Source organism: Barbus barbus, assembly GCF_936440315.1.
Source record: "Barbus barbus genome assembly, chromosome: 40".
NCBI lineage: Eukaryota > Metazoa > Chordata > Actinopteri > Cypriniformes > Cyprinidae > Barbus > Barbus barbus.
Window position 1 is genome coordinate 19,407,672 of NC_136718.1, and position 22,715 is coordinate 19,430,386.

Genomic DNA, 22,715 nt, shown 5'->3' on the forward strand with positions numbered 1-22,715 from the left:
TCACTGGCTTGTCAGCACTCATTTTATTTGCTGCTAAAGGAAATAAAAGGTTTTGAAAGTGGCATGTATTTTGATTCTCAGTAAGCATTTAGTAAATGAATTTGAATCTTTAAACCTGCAATTTGGTAAGAAATGATTAGTTATTATTCATCTTAAGTAAAGATGTGTGAATTAGAAGCATATTGGCTCTAAATAGCACCATGACAAAGTGCTATATGGCACCTCTAATGGTTCTAAATAGCACCTCTTATGGTGCTATATAGCACCATTTGAAAACTATGCTATATAGCACCTTTAAGAATAGGTGCTATATAGAACCAAAAGTGGTTCCCCTATGATTACGAGCCAAAGAATCACTTTTGGTGCTATATAGAACCTTTTTTTTTTTTTAGAGTGTGGAAATAAACATATGTTGCTTTAATGAAAGTGTAAGCGCTGTTGCGGGTGCCTTTTTATTTTATTTCTGCTCTCGCAATGTGAAAAACAACAGACACTTACGATTTGTTAACCCAATTTAATTAACAACATCCAATTATCTAATCATGAAACAGGAATCTTATTTGCCCACATTTTCTTCCTTTTTATTCACTTCTAATTCCCATTTATTTTTGTATTAATTACTGTTTTTTAAAATTCTGTAAATGACAAAAATGTTTCACTAAACAGATCTCTATATGCCTTTTAATGTGTGAAGGGGGTCTATGAGGGCCTGAATGCAGCATGAATCTTAGTGGGACAATTTTCGAATCTGCAAAAGTCCCTATGTGATAGGTAATGTACCTCAGTCCCCTAGAATAATTCACAAAATATTAACAACTAAACTAAGCTAAGCTATCTAAACTAAGACTCATCTGATATTGTGAAACCTTGTAATGTTTGAAAACACAACCCATTGTAACTAGCGTGACTGAGTAATTGTCCTATGCAAACAAATCTCAATCGTCTCTATGCACACATGCACTCACACATACACACACCTCCTCTCGGACAAATGATATTCACAGTCAGCGTTAAGCGAATACAGCTTATTCGTATTCCAACGGTGACACCTCGAATTTGCATCCAAACCAGGAATGTAATATTTATGCTGTAAAATAATGCTACTCTTCATTGTCAATTTGCTTGGACATAAAAGCACATTAGATGACTGCCGCATTCCAGCTTGGGCAAGTCAGAACAGACTCGGGCAATGAGAAGCCGCATTCCCATCAGCAATGGAGAGAGATGAGCTGAGAGAAAGCAGTATACGGCATACGTTGCCTATAGGGAAGCCCCCCCCCCTTTCTTAAGTTAAACAAGTTGTTACATTTATTCTGAAGCATCCTTGCCAAGAATTACAGGTTGATATGTCTAATACCAGTGTGAAGGTGAAGTGCACAGACTTGTTTTATGTGTCAAAGGATACTTTCTAATCATGGCTTTCATGTGATGGTGTGCAAGCAGAAGGTTTTCACATGAGCAGAGCAGAGAACCACAATACAGCTCCATTCCTGCATGCATGAGTCAGACCTAGGGGAAACGGGGTGCATTTGAGTCTTTAAAACTATCAATATTCATGCTCTCAAGGGAGAGAGAATAGAGAAAAGGTAGATTCTGAGGTAGATGGAGCGATCTAGCATTCTCTGGAGTTGCGCACACACACATATACAGGGAAAGAAAGAAAGAAAACATTCCTGGGCGCGTTGAGACAGATTTGCCGCCTACAGGGAAGAGGCTACTGTAACCCTGCACCATTGTGTGTGTGCGTGTGTCTGTTTGATGGGGGTCAGAAAAGCATAACTCTGCCCTGTCCTGAAGTATCCAAGTAATACAGCCTGGTATATTACACATGCTTGGTTTGTTGACCAATAGGTCATCTCTTCCTCAGTGCCACAGCACAATCTCGTTGCATTGACGATAAAACTGATCTGAGTCTACTGCTGTTTCACCGCATCATTAAATTGTCTCTTTTAACCTGAATGCACATGCATATGTCTCTCCGATTTAATAAAAAATTTAAATCAATCAAATTAACTTTAGGTAACAAAAAGCTTTACTTACACAATTATTTTGGGTTGATTTGTTTGTCAGTAGAGAAACCTTGATGCATTGATTGCAGACAACTTTTTTCTAGTGCTGTCAAACGATTAATCGTGATTAATCGCATCCAAAATAAAAGTTTATATAATATATGTATGTGTACTCTGCATATTTATTATGCATATATGTGACACAAAACCAGTCTTAAATCGCTGGGGTATATTTGTAGAAATTATTGATTTTTCTTTTATTCCAAAAATCATTAGGACATTAAGTAAAGATCATGTTCTATGGAAATATTTTGTAAATTTCCTACTGTAAATATATCAAAACTTAATTTTTGATTAGTAATATGCATTGCTAAGAACTTCATTTGGACAACTTTAAAGCAACACTCCACTTTTTTTGAAAATAGGCTCATTTTCCAACTCCCCAAGAGTTAAACAGTTGAGTTTTACCATTTTCGAATCCATTCAGCCGATCTCCGGGTCTGGCGGTAGCATTTTTAGCATAGCTTAGCATAGATCATTGAATCTGATTAGACCGTTAGCATCTCGCTCGAAAATGTCCAAAGAGTTTCAATATCTTTCCTATTTAAAACTTGACTCTTCTGTAGTTACATCGTGTACTAAGACTGACAGAAAATGAAAAGTTGAGATTTTCTAGGCCGATATGGCTAGGAACTATACTCTCTTTTCGGCGTAATATTCAAGGAACTTTGCTGGACTCAACAGCAGGGAGGAGGTTTGCCCTTAACCTCCATTGACACAGCTTTTGTTTTCGGACAAAGTTTGACTTGGGTCAGTTAAAACTTCTGTTTTTTTTGGTGAGACCTGTTTATTTGTTTTTCTTTGGGTTCTGACCAGGTGCTTGCATTGTACTTTTGGGAAGTGGCCCAAGAATGCTGCAGTGGCCTTTAGAGCAAACAGTGGGGAACAAAAGTCTAATACAAAACAGGAACATTTCACTATTCCAATTTGATGAATGTTTCAAAATAAATCATCACAAACTGATAAAAATGTTTTACAAGTCATAGAATTTCAATGTTGTCTTCACTTTTAGGCTTTGAGGGTGGTACCCTATCTCTTAAGCTCACCTAGGGCGAATGTACTTGTGTAATATATGGTGAAATATCATTACAATTTAAAACAACTCCATTTCAATACATTTTAAAATGTAAAAACTACAGTTTTCAGTGTCACATGAGTCTTCAGAAATCATTCTAATATGCTGATTTGGTGTTCAATTATTATCAATGTTGAAAACAGTTGTGCTACTTAAAATATGATGGTTTAACATTTTAATATATAATATTTTTGTTGTTTGGTCAGGATTCTGTGGTTCAAAAGAATAACATTTATTTGAAAAATATTTTTTTGTAACATTTTCAATGCCTTTGCTGCTCCTTTTGATCAACTTGATGAATCCTTGCTGAATAAAAGCACAAATTCATAAGTAATAAGCATTACTCATAAATAATTATACTCATAAGTGCTTGGAGACGCTCACAGAGACAGTGCTGATAGTGACACACCTCCAATAGAGATTTTATCTGACAGGATTTCAAACCTCCCCCTCTGGTGTAGAGTTCCTTGGGGTTGAGAACAGACAGAGAGAAAGAATGGGTGGTCACTGCATGCTCAGACAGCTCTGCAAACTCCTCATACAGATTCATAATCTACAAAAAAAAATAACAAATGAAGTGAAATGAGCTTTTATTTTATTTTTAGAAGTGGTCAGCGCTGAACGTGAATCTAGCTTTAGAGAAAACAGGAAACTGACCTTCTGCAATACTTCAAAGGAATCATACAACACTATATAGTGTAGACTGGGCCAAACTATTGAGTGCCACATCCTCTTTTGCAGGCATTTGCAAAGTTTACCTATTATAGGCATGTGTCTTAATACACCTTTTACCAACTACACCATTTCCAGAAGCTGCCCTAATTAACTGTACCACATCAGTGTTTGTATCAGCTTGCAAATTTAGCAGATTACACAAGGCAAGCGAGACAAAATCCTACAAAACAAACACGGCTCTCAAAATGTGCCCCATGAATTAATATTCCCAGGTGATTGTGAGAATTGGTCCTAAGGAATTCCATCAGATCTGTAATCAGTCAAACCCCCGCTGCTTCCTACCCACATGCCTATTGTCTTCTTTCGAATGCCTATAGAGCTCAACAGGAGGGGTGGGGCATTCCTGCTCCTGTTCAGACTTGAGCTCGTCTCGCATTGTAAAAAAACATGCCATTTTAAACACGATTTTGTGATACAATGTGAAGGAAGTTACAGCTATAAAGACTAAAGTCTGCGGTTGTATGTCATGTCAGCGCAGGTAAGGGTACTGTTAAAAACATGGGAAAGAACGGATGTATACTGAAACATAACTTTAATGTATTTTAGAGTAAAAATGACTGAATATATATATATTCAGTGTGGTCCTTTGGCACATTTCTGCATATATATATATGCAGAAATGTGCCAAAGGACCACAATAAAAAACCTAAACCTGTAATACTATAAGAATTATCACTGAATGCTATGCTAGCTATGCTTTAGCAGACAAATTGAACTTAAAATTATTTTGAGGTAAATTAGCAAGCAGAGTGCGGTACCTAAACTAAAACATCAAACTTAAATTATACTATAAATTCATATTTTACTTACTGAGTTTGTGGCACTAGGTGTGGTTCAGATTTATGATACGAAGGGGTGCGGTTTACAAAAAAGTCTAATTCCCATTGGTCGCTGCCTGCTGGTGTAGCAGCGCTACCTGAAGCAGGTAGGCAAATAAAGACAGACCTGAGAAAGAGGATCACACTGCTGCTCATCACGACAGGACTCGAGTGCACACTGGGACCAACTAAAACATTCAAGACCTTCACACTAAAAATTTAGGCCTTTTTATTTTGCATGGTTTAACAGAAAACAATTTCTGACTTTTTGTTTCTTTAGCACCAATTTGGATCTAACGCCACGAGCAAGGTGAGTGTGTGGTCAAAATCAAGGTGGGTAGCATTTAACAGAAATTGTCTTGAACTGAAAATGCCATTTGTGTTATATTTTAAAATATTGTGTAGATTTCTTGTTTTCAAGTGTTTCTACTTTCTGTTTGGCGATAATGTAGTTAAAAAAAGTTGTTTAAAGTATAGAAATATATTCCAACTTCAATTTTGATTGTATGCATGCAAGTAGATAATTTAGTTCCAGATCAGTACGGAAACGTGTGGAAAACCCCCTCTCAAACACACAAGCGTGTTCGCAGGGGGTGGGGGTTTAGGTTTAAGTTACACTGTGTTGGGAGTCAAAATGCAGTTTTTTTTTTGGTTGGCAAAGCAAACAGGCCTCTTACCTGTATGTCCTGCAGGCACGGAGGGAGAGACAGGTTTGGGCTCGCTGAAGGGAGAGGCCAAGACACACAGTGCATTCCCTCACACTCTCTGAATGCAACAACAGCCTTCGGAATGGAACATTTTGAACCTACACATGAAAATAGTACCAGTTAGAAATGGAATTTGAAATTTAAATGTTCCAAATTTGAAAGTACAGTGTATTTAAATAGTCTGTAATCCCTTGATTTCTTTATTGACAGTGTGCTTATGTTGTGTCATCCTTCAAACAGGTACAGACGTGCTGCGGAAGCTGAAAAGCGGTTTTATCTGTTCTGTGAATTCTATCCTTCATTCCACCGGAGTCTGTGTAGCTGTCCAATCAGATTTCAGTGGTGTGAAGTGTAGGAGACATGGAAAGATCACTTTTTTCCACAAGCTGCAAAGGTTATTTTCATGGGCTTAACAGAAAAACAGCACAGATGCGTGGTGAAACATGTCAAGAACACAATTACAAGTTTTCAGAGGCATGACTAGTTTTGCGTTGTAGTATAATTTGCCATGTGCTTTCATGCTTGCACGGATCAATGCAGGCCGTGACAGTTGTATGCTAAACGCTGTGAATGTTAAGCCCCGGCTGTTCTATAGTGCATTTAAGTTCAGCGTATCTAAACATCTATGTAAAGCGTTGTACCCCACCCTGCCATTTAGTGCACCGCTCCAGCACAACATGGCATGTTTGTTCATTTGCTGAGCCGAGGTGGACTGAGTACACACACACCCACACATACAAGATTCACAAAGCCTGCCAAGATGTATTTATGTATGCTGGTTCAGCCTTTATCCTCTCAACCCACACTAATAAACTCACTTTACAAAATGTGTTTGTGTGAATTGCTTAATCCTGACAATAAACTACAATAATAAAACATAACCCTTACTCATTCCCTTGGCATCTGGAATATTAATGTTGCAGTTTATGAATTTCAATTAGTCCACCAAATATGTGACCTGCTCTTTGCATGCATATGGTGAGGTTGAGACGATGTTAATCTTGGAAATGATTTCACACATAGCCAAGCTGAGGTGAAGCGAGTTCAAAGCAAGGCAAGTGCAGAGCGAGACACCCTCAGCTTTACAGAGGGCTTTAAAGTTCATCAACATTCAGTGCAAAGAAACTTTTCTTTTGAGCAGTTTAGTTGATTCCCTTTGTGGAGTTGCTCCTCGAAAATGAAAAATAAATGCAAAGTTAGAGTTTCGCCTCAAGGTTACGCTCAACAAAGCACTTTTTGATTGCAAAATCTTGTTTCGACTTGATCGGTGCCTATATTTAAGGCCTCAAAAATGAGATAACAGTTCTGAAAATACATGTTCAGCCAAAGCAATAAGGAACATCATATGAAACAATGGTATCATATACATCTCATTGGTCATTTTCAAACACAGCTTTGCTTTTAAAGTGATTGGCAGAGTTATGTAAGAGATAATGTACACTAGGCTGGTCATTATCACAATAACAAAAAACCCAAGCGCAAAGTGAAGAGGGGTTATATCACACTGAAGAGGTTTATTATGTGATTATGACAGGCTGACTGTTCATTATACCTTACATAACTGTTTTTTTTTTAAATAGTACAAATATAATTGTACTATTTTACATTCCCTTAACAGTAGAGGATAATGCTGGCAAAACAGGTTTGATGTCCAGCCAACATGATGGCCAAAAACAAATGTGTCTGCAGAAAATTGAAGAAAAAATTAAATAATCAACAATTTGTGAGTTTATGAAACGTTGGGTTTTAGAGTGCAGTGTAATACACACTTACCATTTTAAATCATAGAACTGTGTTCTTAGTATGCATTGATGCACTGAACCAAGTTAGCATCACATTTTAAAAGGCTGGAAAAGCATCAAGGCAGTGTTTGAAGCACAATGACTTCATTTAATTTGCTGTGATTTTCGTTGTTGTGCGTTTTGGTTTTCATTTGTCAGACACCACAGTTCAATAGTTCAATATCCCTATTAAACACAAACAACTTTTTAAAGCATAAAACATGCACACTTGATCTCAGACATTATTCAACATAAGTCTGATATAACAGCTTGAAGTGAACAGGAGCATGTAGCAAGAAACAAGCTTAAATAATTACAGATACCCAGACTACATGTTTTACTCATAGCAGCAAAAAATAAACAAAAATCTTTCTTGATTTATACTTAATTATATATATATATATATATATATATATATATATATATATATATATATATACACACACATACATAGCCATGGCCAAAAATATCGGCACCCATGGTAAATATGATCAAAGAGGGCTGTGAAATTAATCTGCATTGTTAATCCAATTAATCATTGTTCATTTTAAAAAATTCACAAAAATCTAACCTTTCGTTGGATAATCAGAATTTTAAATGGGGGGAAATATCATTATGAAATAAATGTTTTTCTCTAATACACGTTGGACACAATTATTGGCACCCCTAGTAATTCTAATGAGTAAAATATTTCTGAAGTATATTCCCATTCATATGCACAATTTTGAGCACTCCGGAGTGATTATGAACATGAAATTATCCAGCCATGGCTTCCTGTTTCACAGAAATATAAATAGGAGGGAAAACAAAGCCCAAATTCCCTTAATCATCCATCACAATGAGAAAAACCAAAGAATATGTTTCTGATGTGCAGCAAAAGATAATTGAGCTTCACAAATTAGTGAAGTGGCTTTAAGAAAAGAGCTAGAGCAGTGAAAATTCCCATTTCCACCATCAGGGCAATAATTAAGAATTTCCAATCAACAGAAAATGTTACGAAACTGCCTGGAAGAGGACGTGTGTCTATATCATCCTAATGCACGGTGAGAAGGAGAGTTTGAGTGGCTAAAGACTCTCCAAGGACCACAGCTGGAGAATTGCAGAAAATAGTTGAGTATCAGAGTCAGAAAACCTTTAAAAAAAACTGTCAAACAGCCCCTACATCACCACATGTTGTTTGGGAGGGTTTCAAGAAAAATTCTCCTAGCTCATCCAAAAACAATCTCCAGCATATTCAGTTATCAGACACGACTGGAACTTCAAATGGGACTGGCTTCTATGGTCAGATGAAACTAAATGAGCTTTTTAGCAGCAAACACTCAAGATGGGTTTGGTGAACACAGGGATAAAAAGTACCCCATGTGTACAATGAAATATACTGCTGTATTTTTGATGTTGTGGGCCTATATTCCTGCTGGAGGTCCTGGACATCCTGTTTAGGCACATGGCATCATGGATTCTATCAAATACCAACAGATAAAAAATCAATAAGTGACTGACTCTGTTAGAAATCTTATAATGGGCCATGTTTGGATCCTCCAACCATACAATAATGCAAACACAAACCTCTAAAACAACACAAAAATGGGTCACTGGGCACAAAACCAAGCTTCTGCTGGCCATTCCAGTCCTCTGACCTGAACCCTACAGAAAAACGAGTGGGGTGAACTGAAGAGAAGAAGCACCAACATGGAGCTGTGAATCTAAAGGATCTGGAGAGATTCTGGATGAAGGAATGGTCTCTGATCTCTTGTCAGGTGTTTTCTAACCTCATCAGGCATTATAGGAGAAAATTTAGAGCTGTAAAACTGGCAAATGGAGGTTTCAAAAAGTATTGAATAAAAGGGTGCCGTTAATTGTGGCCAATGTGTATTAGAGAAAAACATTTATTTCATAATGATATTTCCCCCCATTTTAAATTCTTATTATCCAATGAAAGGTTAGATTTTTGTGAATTTTTTTAATAAAAGTTCAAAAGGATTAACAATGCAGATTAATTTTCACAGGCTTCTTTGATTATATTTAGCAAGGGTAAATACCAACTTTGCATGACTGATATATATATATATATATATATATATATATATATATATATATATATATATATATATATATATATATATAAAATTATTAGATTCTTTATTTAAAATACTTTATTCAATACCTAGAAACTTAAAATGTAAAAACAGCATTCTGTTAAAAACACTGTCGAAGTATAAAAATGTATCCTGTCTCAAACCAATATTATTCTTTTGGCTGATAATATTGCTTTGTGCTAAATTAAAAATCATAGTGTTTATTAATTTAAACCCACAAGGAGAAGAAAGGAGGAGAAATGGCAAGGCGTCCTTGCCGAGGACCTTGACTATTTCAGGCCGTGGTGATCACAGCCTCCAGCACTGGCTGTTCCTTCAGCAGAAACCAGCCAAACAAAGCCATTTGTCCAGAGAACAGAACAGACTGTTTAGTTTCAAATTCCACACTTGATGACTCATGATTCCGGAAGATTTGAAAATAAAGACAGACCAAGGGATGTAACTGCCATCTCCAAGATTTCAGTTACAATGCTAGCATCGGAGCCCAGCTTCTTCCTCCTCCTTTTCCTCAGCCCAAATCTGGCTGATGATACAGGTGAGTGAAGATGGCTTACAGCAGATGCAAATAATAACCAGACACAACGTTCTGACTGACTGATGCACCTGCTGTGTGGTGTTGACATGAGAGGATGATTTATTCACTGAAAGTAACAGTGATAGAGGGGGAAATATGTCTCTCCTATCACACATCCCCATTAATTGATTACACCTCTTCTCTGCGATGCCACGCGCCTTCCTCTCCCATGATATTCACAGCTGTTCTATACATTCCTCAAAGGATGGTATCAGCTGCAGTCATAACAGCTGCCATAAAGACTGTCAAGCGTGACACAGGTAGCTTAAACCTAGAATGGTTCAGGCACAATTGTATGTATGTATGTATGTATGTATGTATATATATATATATATATATATATATATATATATATATATATATATATATATATATATATATATATATATATATATATATATATATATATATATATATATATATACACACATACACACACACACACACAGGTCCTTCTCAAAAAATTTGCATATTGTGATAAAGTTCATTATTTTCTGTAATGTACTGATAAACATTAGACTTTCATATATTTTAGATTCATTACAACACAACTGAAGTAGTTCAAGCCTTTTATTGTTTTAATATTGATGATTTTGGCATACAGCTCATGAAAACCCAAAATTCCTATCTCAAAAAATTAGCATATCATGAAAAGGTTCTCTAAACGAGCTATTAACCTAATCATCTGAATCAACTAATTAACTCTAAACACCTGCAAAAGATTCCTGAGGCTTTTAAAAACTCCCAGCCTGGTTCATTACTCAAAACCGCAATCATGGGTAAGACTGCCGACCTGACTGCTGTCCAGAAGGCCATCATTGACACCCTCAAGCAAGAGGGTAAGACACAGAAAGAAATTTCTGAACGAATAGGCTGTTCCCAGAGTGCTGTATCAAGGCACCTCAGTGGGAAGTCTGTGGGAAGGAAAAAGTGTGGCAGAAAACGCAGCACAACGAGAAGAGGTGACCGGACCCTGAGGAAGATTGTGGAGAAGGACCGATTCCAGACCTTGGGGGACCTGCGGAAGCAGTGGACTGAGTCTGGAGTAGAAACATCCAGAGCCACCGTGTACAGGCGTGTGCAGGAAATGGGCTACAGGTGCCGCATTCCCCAGGTCAAGCCACTTTTGAACCAGAAACAGCGGCAGAAGCGCCTGACCTGGGCTACAGAGAAGCAGCGCTGGACTGTTGCTCAGTGGTCCAAAGTACTTTTTTCGGATGAAAGCAAATTTTGCATGTCATTCGGAAATCAAGGTGCCAGAGTCTGGAGGAAGACTGGGGAGAGGGAAATGCCAAAATGCCTGAAGTCCAGTGTCAAGTACCCACAGTCAGTGATGGTCTGGGGTGCCATGTCAGCTGCTGGTGTTGGTCCACTGTGTTTTATCAAGGGCAGGGTCAATGCAGCTAGCTATCAGGAGATTTTGGAGCACTTCATGCTTCCATCTGCTGGAAAGCTTTATGGAGATGAAGATTTCATTTTTCAGCACGACCTGGCACCTGCTCACAGTGCCAAAACCACTGGTAAATGGTTTACTGACCATGGTATTACTGTGCTCAATTGGCCTGCCAACTCTCCTGACCTGAACCCCATAGAGAATCTGTGGGATATTGTGAAGAGAAAGTTGAGAGACGCAAGACCCAACACTCTGGATGAGCTTAAGGCCGCTATCGAAGCATCCTGGGCCTCCATAACACCTCAGCAGTGCCACAGGCTGATTGCCTCCATGCCACGCCGCATTGAAGCAGTCATTTCTGCAAAAGGATTCCCGACCAAGTATTGAGTGCATAAATGAACATAATGGCCATTCTTTTATTGGTCGGATGAAATATGCTAATTTTTTGAGAATTTTGGGTTTTCATGAGCTGTATGCCAAAATCATCAATATTAAAACAATAAAAGGCTTGAACTACTTCAGTTGTGTTGTAATGAATCTAAAATATATGAAAGTCTAATGTTTATCAGTACATTACAGAAAATAATGAACTTTATTACAATATGCTAATTTGTTGAGAAGGACCTGTATATATATATATATATATATATATATATATATATATCTTCTGTATGTCATATGTGTTGGATAGAGAGAAAGGGGTGGGATGGTTACATGACAAATTATTATAACCGGACACTGTACAGCATCTCAAGAATACCTATATTAATTGATCTGTTGAATAAATAATTTATAAATAAGAAAATGGAGGACACTGAATTTGTACCATGTTACTATCAATACCATGTTATTAATACGGGAAGTTAAAATAATTTATTTAAATACCAACTTTGCATGACTGTATATATATATATATATATATATATATATATACATATATATATATACATATATTCATTCAGTTGCACTCCGTTGAGCTTTCTGAAAGGAATGAGTCCAGCATCTGTGAGCCTCCTCCAGATTGTTCATTAGTGCTAATGATTACACTGCAACAATCACAAAATTTAACAAAAAAAGTATCAAGCAGTTTCCACAAACATTAAGCAACCAAATACATTGACATTATCATATCCATTGCCATGCTAAAATCTTCAGAAAGTTGCCATGATAGAATTATTTTTATTCAGTGGCAGAAACAGGCTTCCATACATAAGAGGCTTTTTTTCAAAAATGTAAAAAAAATGTAATGACCGTAGTTTTGAACCATACACTGCCCTCCAAAAGTCTGGAAACACCCCAACCTTCCTAAACCTTCCAACAAGACAATGACCCCAAGCACACTTCCAAGCTGTGCAAATCCTATTTGGAGAGGAAACAGTCAGCTGGCATCATGTCTGTGATGGAATGGCCTCCCCAATCACCCGACCTCAACCCAATTGAGCTACTATGGGAGGAACTGGACCGTGATGTCCGTAAGAAGGGTCCAATCAGTGTGAATCATCTTTGGGCAATCCTTCAGGAGGCTTGGAGTAATATACAGTATCAAGTCAATGTTTGAATAAACTGACAGCTCGGATGCCCAGATTATGCAGAGCTGTAATAGCTGCTAATGGTGGATATTTTGATGAATTTAAAATTTAGTTTTTTTCTATGTATAAACTGTTTATGTAATAAAATATGCTTTCATAGTTTGTGTTGTCCCTTATCAGTGCAAAATTATCACAATTTAAAAAGGATTCATGCCAATATTGTCAGAATATGACTGCACACATTTCCATATCAAAAACCTGGAGGTGTGGTTACTCATTTCACACACAAAACGAATCAAAACAGAGCTGATTTACATATTCAAGAAAGGTCATGCTAAACGAAATTACAACTTTCTGGTGCAAAAACACTAACATTAGGAGGGGAAAAAAAACAACATATTGAAATGTGTCTGATTTTTCCTCTTCTGCCACAGTGGCAGAAGACATTGGACCTCACCAGCTGGAGCGCCTGGTGGAGCTGCTGACAGCTCATGAGTGTGAGGAACTCATCTCTGCCATATCTCAACTGGAGGAGAGCATCTTCCGACACTTAGACCTTAGATCTGCCAGTTACTGCATTCAAGAAGACGCAGAAACACAGGTAAGTATGATAGACACGACAGCCGCTGCTTTAAGTATTTTAAACAGTGTTGGGCAGTAGCATCGCTACTAGTTTAACTACATTTCTCAGTAGCGTGGTGAGAGCGTCGCTGTTTTCTGAATCAAATTGCTTTTCAGTAGCTAAGCTCTTTTTTTGATCAAGTAGCGCGGTAGCGTCAACAAAAGCTAATGTTACATTATCCAAAGAAAGCATTCTGAAACTCGAGCTCAAATCGGAAATATAACTGCTACGGATCACTGATCCTGGATCAGTAAGACCACAGACACTAAACCTCGTAACGCCATTGGCTCCTCAAACTGTCAGTCAAACCTCATTATTCCACCCGCCTCTCTCGTCAATGAAGTGTGACGCGCATTTTGGAGCATCTCAGCTTGTTTGCTGTCTGAAGGTAAATAAAGAACTGTTGATTGAATAAGTACAGCAGTTTCTTTACTCAAAAAACACTTTATAAAGGCTAATGCTTTTTTTTTTTTTTTGTATTTGAGGAGCGGAGAAGAGTTTCTTAGTCTAGCATTTGTTGTCAAGTCACAGCCAAATAATATCTTTCATAATATGACACTTTTGCCAAATAACAGAAAAAAAACTGAACGCCCACATAATGACAGAAAACTGGGGAAAACAGGACACGAGTCAGGGAAAAAAGAAAAAAAAACATTCACTGGTCAAAAGCTTCGTATTTGAACTTGATTTTGGTGAAATGTTTAATATTATTAATATAATGACACATGCAATGATAATAAACGTAGCCTATCTGTAGGCCTATACATATGGTAACACTATACATTACGATTTCATTAATGTTAGCTAATGTATTATCTAACATGAGCATACAATGTATAAAATATTCATTACAGTATTACATTAAAATACATTACAGTATTTATTAATCTTTGTTAATGTTAATGAAAATACAGTCGTTCATTGGTAGTTCATGTCACAATGCATTAACATGTTAACAAACAACTTTTGATTTTAATAATGCATTAGTAAATGTTGAGATTAACATTAAGAGAAATGCTGCAGAAGTATTGTTCATTCTTAGTTCATGTTAGCTACATTAGTTAACTAACGTTAACTACTGAACCTTATTGTGAAGTGTTACCATTTATATTAATGTATCTGTATACAATAAAGCCACAATACCAACTACCAATAGGAGGTTTCCAGCCGACAGCAAAAATTTTGCCTATGTCACAATTTGAGGTCAATCTGTCCCTGTATTTGATCCTGATTATGTTGCCAAATTGGTTTGGAACAGTTGTTGAATAAACAATTAAACTGAACATGCCTGACTATCTGTTTGACTGACAGTTTTATTGATCACTGAGAGAGCATTGACTTGGTATGATGTTGGTTCAATAGAATTTTTATTTATTTTTTTTAAATAGCTTGGATGTAGTAAACTACTTTTGCCATGTTGCTGTAGCTTTAGTGTAGTGAAGCTTCATTTAAAGAAGAGTAACTGTTAGCTTAGCTCACTACATTTTCCAAGTAGCTTGCCCAACACTGATTTTAAATCAGCTCTAATAAATTGATACTTATTTGTTTTATGCTAATGAATTCCAGCAGCGCGATGTGTGAAGTGACACATCCTCCAGTAAATGAAGAGGTCATGAGCAGCCAAATGTATTTGTTTATCTCCAATGCACACATCAGTCTGTCATCGAGAGGTCCACTCGAGAGACATCTCAACCAAACGAATTGTTGATATAATCCCTTTTCATCAGAAATGAAATCTATCGAGGCAGTGGGACATGATTGAATTGTTTAATTGCCTGAACAATTGAAGTGCTGTTGCTTCTATTGCTGGCTGCTTTCCCTCTGCCTGTCTGCAGCACGTTTGATATTGTACATGTGTGATTGTCAGACCAGCAGGCCCCCTGTCGTTCAGCGCTTAAGGACTGGCTGCAGATTCATGGCAAGCAGATATACTACGACAGGCTATCTCGTGCACTGCAAAAGATCGGCAGGACTGACATTGCCATAGGTCAGCCACACACAACAACATTGACACGTATGCAATGCACTCAAACCAACCTGCAATTTGGATAATATTAAGTAGAGGTGCACAATATATTTTCATAACGGCTTTCGGCTAATATTAGAGATTCTTTAATTTAGCAGTCTTGTTTCAAATGTATGTTTTAATTGATCAGATACTGGATATTTAAATCATGCACCTTCATTTCCGCTATTTCTATTTATTCTATATAATCGATATTATCTTTGACAGCATCTAACACTCACTAAGGTTAATATTTATAAATACTTATAATTTAACAATACTGTCATCTTTAACAAATCTTAAAATTATCATTCATTCTTCATGCTGAAGTTTATAATGTCATGAAGCCTAAATTCACTTAATTTATTCACTTAATAATCACAGCCTAAATTTAAGTTATTGAACGTAGTTGTTTAATTTTTTATTTTATTTACCCAAATACACAAATTTTATTGTTGTTCCAAATTCATCTACTATCAACTTTCCAAAATTCATAAATTCAGTTGCAAAGATTTCTTTACATATACACACATATACACACATATATATATATATATACCTTTATATATATATATATATATATATATATAAACATCATATATACTGTATAAACTGCTTCTTGACCATTGTGTCAAATAGTTTGGAGAAGAGAAAAAAAAAAATTTAAAGTAAGATTTTAAAAAACGTAAAAAACAAAAGTCAGATGGTTCTTTAAGGCTTGTAAAACTGTCAAATTTCAAAGCAACTGAATACAAAACATGCAGAAATCGGTAAGTCAATATCTTTTGAGAATGATCCATCTGCAAACTAAACTGGGTTAGACGAAAGTGTTTTAATATTGTAAAACTACATACTTCACCTTTAGGAACCCCTAAAACCCACAGCTAACATGCCATTCCTTTACCAACAATGGAGATTGCCAGCAAGCAAGAAAAACTAAAGTTCTGCAAAGATGCAAAGTTTTTCATCACCTTTCCTTTTGTTTTGTTTTTTGCACACCACTGAAGCAATAGGCATTGAGCTAATTCAGAGCAATCCATCTTGCACCCCAAAAGATGAAACGCATAATGTTATTTTTATACATTTCTGATGGGATGCGCTTTGCACCCTGTCACTCCTCTGGCAGTGATTGTGGTCCGGCGTTCAGGCGACTCCACAGCCGAATGGCATCGGATATGAGAAGGTGCAAACGATATGACAGCAGGCTCGCTGGAGCTGACATCAGATTCACTACACGCCATCTGTTCCTTTCATCATCTCCGTTAAAGGGAGAAAAGGATAAACGGAGAAGAAGAGGGGGGAAATGACAGGCTCGACAGCCCAAGAACATCCTTCAGTCAAAGCGGTGCATTGAAGAAAATAAAAACGATTCCCAATGATGCATACGGCAAACGTACAATGCGGCAACTACAAGAGCTTTAATTACCGGCCTGTAAATGGGCTATGATGAGGAGTAGCCACTCAGCGACAGCACCTTGGATAAATTGCATACTTATGTTCCGGCATGTGTGTCTTCTTCAGTTGTTTTGGCTTCATTATACTTGGTACATTTATTGGGCCCGGCACACTTAGTTAATCTCATTTCCAGGCATTCATGGAGGCCATTACTGTGTGTTTGATTTCTTAATGTGCTGCAAGAATCGCTTGTGACTTGTACAACTATGAAATTAATGTTACGAATAAACAGCTGCTTTAACTGCCTCCAGCATAATTGTAATCAAGTAACGAAGTGAATTAATGTTAAAACCATAAGAGTAAAGACAACTAGAGAACCGGACTAGAAGTAATGCAATGCATGTGCTATTTATCTAACAGAGGTGGGCAAGAACATCAACCAGGACAAAACTCTTGCTATGCAGAGATATGTGGACGGCTACCATGAACTTGTTAACCAAATGGCCACTCACCTGGAGAAGCATGCATCAGAAGATCATGGAGATCATGAAGACCATGAAGATCATGAGGAGGTGTTGCATTACTCTGCAAAACAGGGTGAGATGCCTCCGAAAGGTTAATGTCTGAGTTTAAAATACTTTGAGTGATATTCCTGGGTCTCTAAACATAAACCATAAAATATGCTATTATGCAAGTATATTTCAAAGGGGGGACTATCACACAATTTTCAGATTTAGTTTCAAGTAAGATCATACAGTTTTGTATTTTTTACCCTGAAGGTTGTGAATGTTAATCAAGGGTGAGCCAAGTCTCTGAACAATGATTAGGCATTGTTTATGAATAAACATGGGTGGTCATATGTTAATGTTTTGGGTTTCTGATATGAGAACAGGCAATTTTGGCCTCTTACCTTAAGCAAATGCTGTTTATGAACTGGGGCAGAAATGATGCAATGTATTTGAATGCTCACTGAGGCTACATTTATTTGACCAAAAATACAATAAAAACAGTAATACTGTAAATATTTATTTCACTTTAAAACAAATGTTTTCTATTTTAATATATTTAAAAAATGTAATTTATTCCTGTGATGCATAGCTGAATTTTCAGCATTCATTGCTCCAATCTTCAGTGTCACATGATCCTTAAGAAATCATTCTAATATACAGATTTAATGCTCAAGAAACATGTCTTATTATCCAAGTTGAAAACAGTTGTACTGCAAACCATTGTACATTCTTTTTAGAATTCTTTGATGAATAGAAAGTTCAAAGGAACATTTATTTGTAATTGAAATTAAAAGTCTTTACTGTCTTTATTGTTACTACTGTTGCAAACACAACATCAACTACTTCTTAAACTGTCATTGTAAGAGCCATATCAAATATAGTTTTCTGTAAGCAACTGTAACTTATCCAAAATGGATGAATCAAGCCAACAATTGTTTCTGATTGCTTGACAGCCAAAGGGTTCACCTGGAAAGACGTGGACTTGGTGGTGAAATGGCAACCAGTACCACCTTATCAGCCCCATCTGCTAGACAGAGTGTGGTCTCTACTTTATGGCCTCCTGTCTGGATTTGCTGGCGCAGTACTCATAAGCGTGGCCGTCTTGCTTATTAGCATATATGTATCCCATGGCAACAGAACCAAATCCAAGGCCGAGTATCAACCCTGTTGCTGTCCCCTTCTCAGTGTTGTGACATCATCAGAGATATGCCGCCCAGAGGACACGCGCAGACCGAGTAACGGATGTTCGGGACACTAATGAAGCCATGTTCATCAGTATGAAACACAATATTAAATGTGCCTTTGATGGCTGATTATGACCCATGATACTTGCCTCAAAGTGTCTTATCTCATCCAGTGTGCTATTAAATCTACAGTTAGACAGTCGCACACGTCAACACCTTCAGTTCCCACCACTTCTCATAAAGACGTTTCTGCAATAAAGCACCTGACAGAACATAATGACAGCAATCTGTTACCTCCATCGAGACCGCTGCCATTGTCCTGTCAGTGTTTTGATGGGAATGTAGGGGAGGCTGCGCTGGAATGCATCCTGGCTGCTGTTGCCTTGACAATCTTAGCACTTCCTGTTTCCAGACCGCGACAGTGGCGGCGTGCTCGTCTGGCATTGAGGAAAAACTAATTATCCAGCCTGGCTCCTTCTCCCCTGAGCTTGCACATACCCCCTGAAGCAATCCACAAGGCTAATAACAATGACAATGCCTGCAGACAATGCAGTCTGTACGTCAACCTCAGAGAGACAGGATAGACTGGGCGAGGATGGAAATGAAAACACACGGGAGAGAGCGCTGAAAGGTTTGGAACTGAGTACAGAAGGAACCAATTCAGCAAGATGAGCAATGCAGCAGGAAATGAGCTCACGCACAAGCAAAATATGTCTTGCACACACTGGCATCATCTCTCTTACCATTTAAATGCTTCTCTTCTTCTAAAAAATACGTGCCCCCTCCTCATCCTTTTTCTTTCCTTTTATTTCTTCTATAATTGAACTAATTACTTCATTATACAAATCCAGACTAATGTGCTCCTGGAACCACAGATCATAGATTAATAGTGGTACTAAGCACCAATTATAGGCAATTAGTTCATAAATCAACATCTAAACAAATTATAGTGCAGGGGAGGGGGTGTTGTATGCTCGAAGCACCGGCAGGCCAAAAGGCCACATACTGAAACTTTAGGAGTTCCATCAGCAAGACCTTCAGAACCGCCATGTAATCATTACTAATCAGATCAAACAGTGTTTTAAGTTAAAGACTTGCAAGTATTTGATTATTTGTTTCAAGCTTATTATACTTACGAAGGACTTGAACCCGCTGCGAAATCTGCATGGGGAAATCTTTCACACACCCAAAAAAAAATTATTTGGTAACCACGGTTAAAGTGACTATACCTTAATCTTCAAACAGTATATTTGTAAAAATGCACAGTTTTAAATAACATTATAGTTATAATTAACAGTTACAATTTAACATTATAAATTATTTTATAATTATTACAATAATTTACAGTGATTAGCCCTAGAAAGCCTACTATGCTTTTCTATCAGACACATTGGAGATTATTTGTTTTGTGTGGATATATTCATAAATTCATTAATTTAACACAAGGTTAATAGGAGGTTCTTGGCCAGTTTGCAAGTTCCATGTGACTGCCACTAAGGGGTGAAATAAGTATCATACGTATTGACAATCATACAATTGTATGCGAATGTCAGTGGAAAGGTGGCTTCAAGGACAAAAAACTGGCATAAAGTACAACAAAACAGCTCAGATCCAACTCATCCAGTATTCCAAATAAATGGCTTTAGAAGTCTTAGAAAACTAAAAGACTTTCAAATCACATGAGCCATCATCATCATGGTATTTTTGCGTTTACCTTTTCGAATGTCGTATGCTGTCAGCAATAACCTGTCCATACGCTTTTTTGATTACTGTCAGTTTGAGTGCCATTGATGCAGTGTTGCCAGATATTGCTATAAAAAACAAAAAATAATTAAAAATAAACCAAACTTATTTCAAATCTTTTGCAAATAAATAAGGTCAAGATATTTATGACCCCAAACTACAGCTTCCTACTTTATTAACTTTCTAAAGTGTCAAATTAAGTGGAAAGAACAAGTCTAAAAACGCTTATAATAGCTGGATCGACGGAGGCTGTGCCCCGTCCTCACTCATAACACTCTCAAAGAGATTTGTTTACTTCGTCAGCATCTCACAACGATCGTTTTCATACCACGGACGCTAAAATTCTTGCAAATTGTCATTATACATGTCATGCAGACATTCATATGAGGAGGTTAACAGCAAATTAGTCATTCAGAGAACAAATTTTATTTTTGAACATGAGACATTTACCGAGGTCCGGACCTCTGGCCTCATAGCTGGCTACCGGCCTGGTTGGTCAGACTTTATTCACTTCATGAATTATAGATGTTTGGTTGAATTCAAAAGCAATTTTTGGAAAATTCATAATGATTCACTTTGATTAGTAATTCAATTGTATAGTTTGAAATAAAATACATTTTAATAATATTTCAATGGTTTCTCTAATGTGTCTTGCAAGAAAACTATTCAGGATTGTTTATTGCACCAAAAGTAATTTCATAGGAACATTAAATGTATGTAATGCTGAAGTCACTATTGCAGCATCTACAAAATGTTAATGATTTTAAAATGATTAATGTTTTTTTTTTTTAGTAGGCCTACAGCTTTTTTAAAATAAGCTATTTTTATATAGGCTAATAGATTTTTACATACAGACCTCAAGACTAAACAATAACTGAAATTACACAAAAAAATCGAGTTCAAGAGATTACATGCTTGATTCTTAATTCTTAAAACTGATTCTTAATACTGTGAGTTGTCATGATCAAAAAGAAAACCGCAAACATTCACTGATGCTCAAGGCAACATATTAAGATTTTTTTCTTTAGAACAGCGGGCAGAACAGGACTGCAGAGGACAAACATGGGACTTATCATAAAACAAATCATAAAAACAGTCTGGATCATCAGGTAATGAAAATCTGTGTAAATGCATATATGGACTATATGTAAACACCTGTTATGTGAAAAAGCTTATTCAGGGCAGTACTAAATGAAAAAAACAACAACATGCAATTTAAAATATCTTTTTTTTTCTTTCCTTTTTCCCCCTTCTTTTATAGGCTATTAATATATTGCAGATTCTACAAGGTGTATGTAAACTTATGACTTAAACATATAAAAATATGCGAAGCATGTGTCGCAAATAAAGTGAAAAAGAAATGAAAAGTGTCTATTGCGGCATTAAATTTAGATCTGCAAATAGTGCATCATATTTCTTTTTATGAGTTTTTACAGAATTTTGCATTATAACTAATTACACAAGATTCTCTTGATTTTATGAACTCAATGGCCAGTCATGCAAGCATTCAGAGGAGTCATGCTGAAACGCTGGTGTTTTGGTCAGTGCGCCCGCTCGCTGACTGAATTCTGCACTCTGGCGAATTCTCTCATCAGAAACTACAAAATGCAGATGTACATGCCATGTAAATAAGAGATTCATTCATCATACACGGCAAGCGAGCGTAAAAACTTTTTTGCGAATTAAGGGATTTTTATTCGAAATTTGGTGTTTACATCACTCGTTTCTCATGCGATACTTCAAAATGCACGTTAAAACAGGGTAATGGAAACCCAGACTGATATAACTGGAGCTCTTTTTTTTTTTTTAGAGTGCTTACACGTGCTAGACTGAAGTCAGTAGGCACGTTTCCATTACAGATTTGCGCAAAACCTTGGCGATATTTTATAAATGTCAATAAAAAAGCATTGCGAAATGACCGCGTTTCAATTAACAGATGTTATGCGACAAAAAACTCCTCTCGCGATAAGTCATGGCAACGGAATTTGATGGGATTTTGACAGATTTTGGCTATATTTAATTGAAGGAGGCGTGTGCATGCATCTTTACAAAAGCAGTGCGGAAAGCTGCTTCAGAAACGTGCGCGACGCACCTGATATAAACACAAGCATTGTCTAGAGTGGCTGAGATCAACTCCGGTGGCCGTATCACGCATTAAGTGTTTCTTGGAGGTTATAGTACATTGAAGACTGATCATATGACATTTTACGTACACCATGTGACCTGTAATTATGAAAAAAACACTTCCATTGCAGTTTTGCGAATTATTCCTTTTTCGCATTGCCTGAAAAACCACCTCATGCGAGTGTAAAAACTTTTTTGCGATATATGGCCGTTTTTGCTAAATTGACGCGTTTCCATTAGGCGTATTGTAGTGATAATGTTCTTTGATAATGTAAATGTTCTTTGCTCGTTGTAGTTGTTTGTTGTTTGAATAACTGGACATGTAGAGTTATAATTATAAACTTAAAATGAGTTTT

General features: G+C 36.9%; 1 pseudogene across 1 annotated transcript; it reads left to right on the plus strand.

Moving 5' to 3' along the window:
* Positions 1–9,749: 9,749 nt before the first annotated feature.
* LOC306859376 (transmembrane and death domain protein 1-like) lies at positions 9,750–18,547 on the plus strand (annotated as a pseudogene). Its single transcript has 6 exons — positions 9,750–9,816; positions 13,212–13,378; positions 15,267–15,386; positions 17,220–17,396; positions 18,262–18,389; positions 18,494–18,547. The product of its transcript is annotated as a transmembrane and death domain protein 1-like (transcript).
* Positions 18,548–22,715: the final 4,168 nt, after the last annotated feature.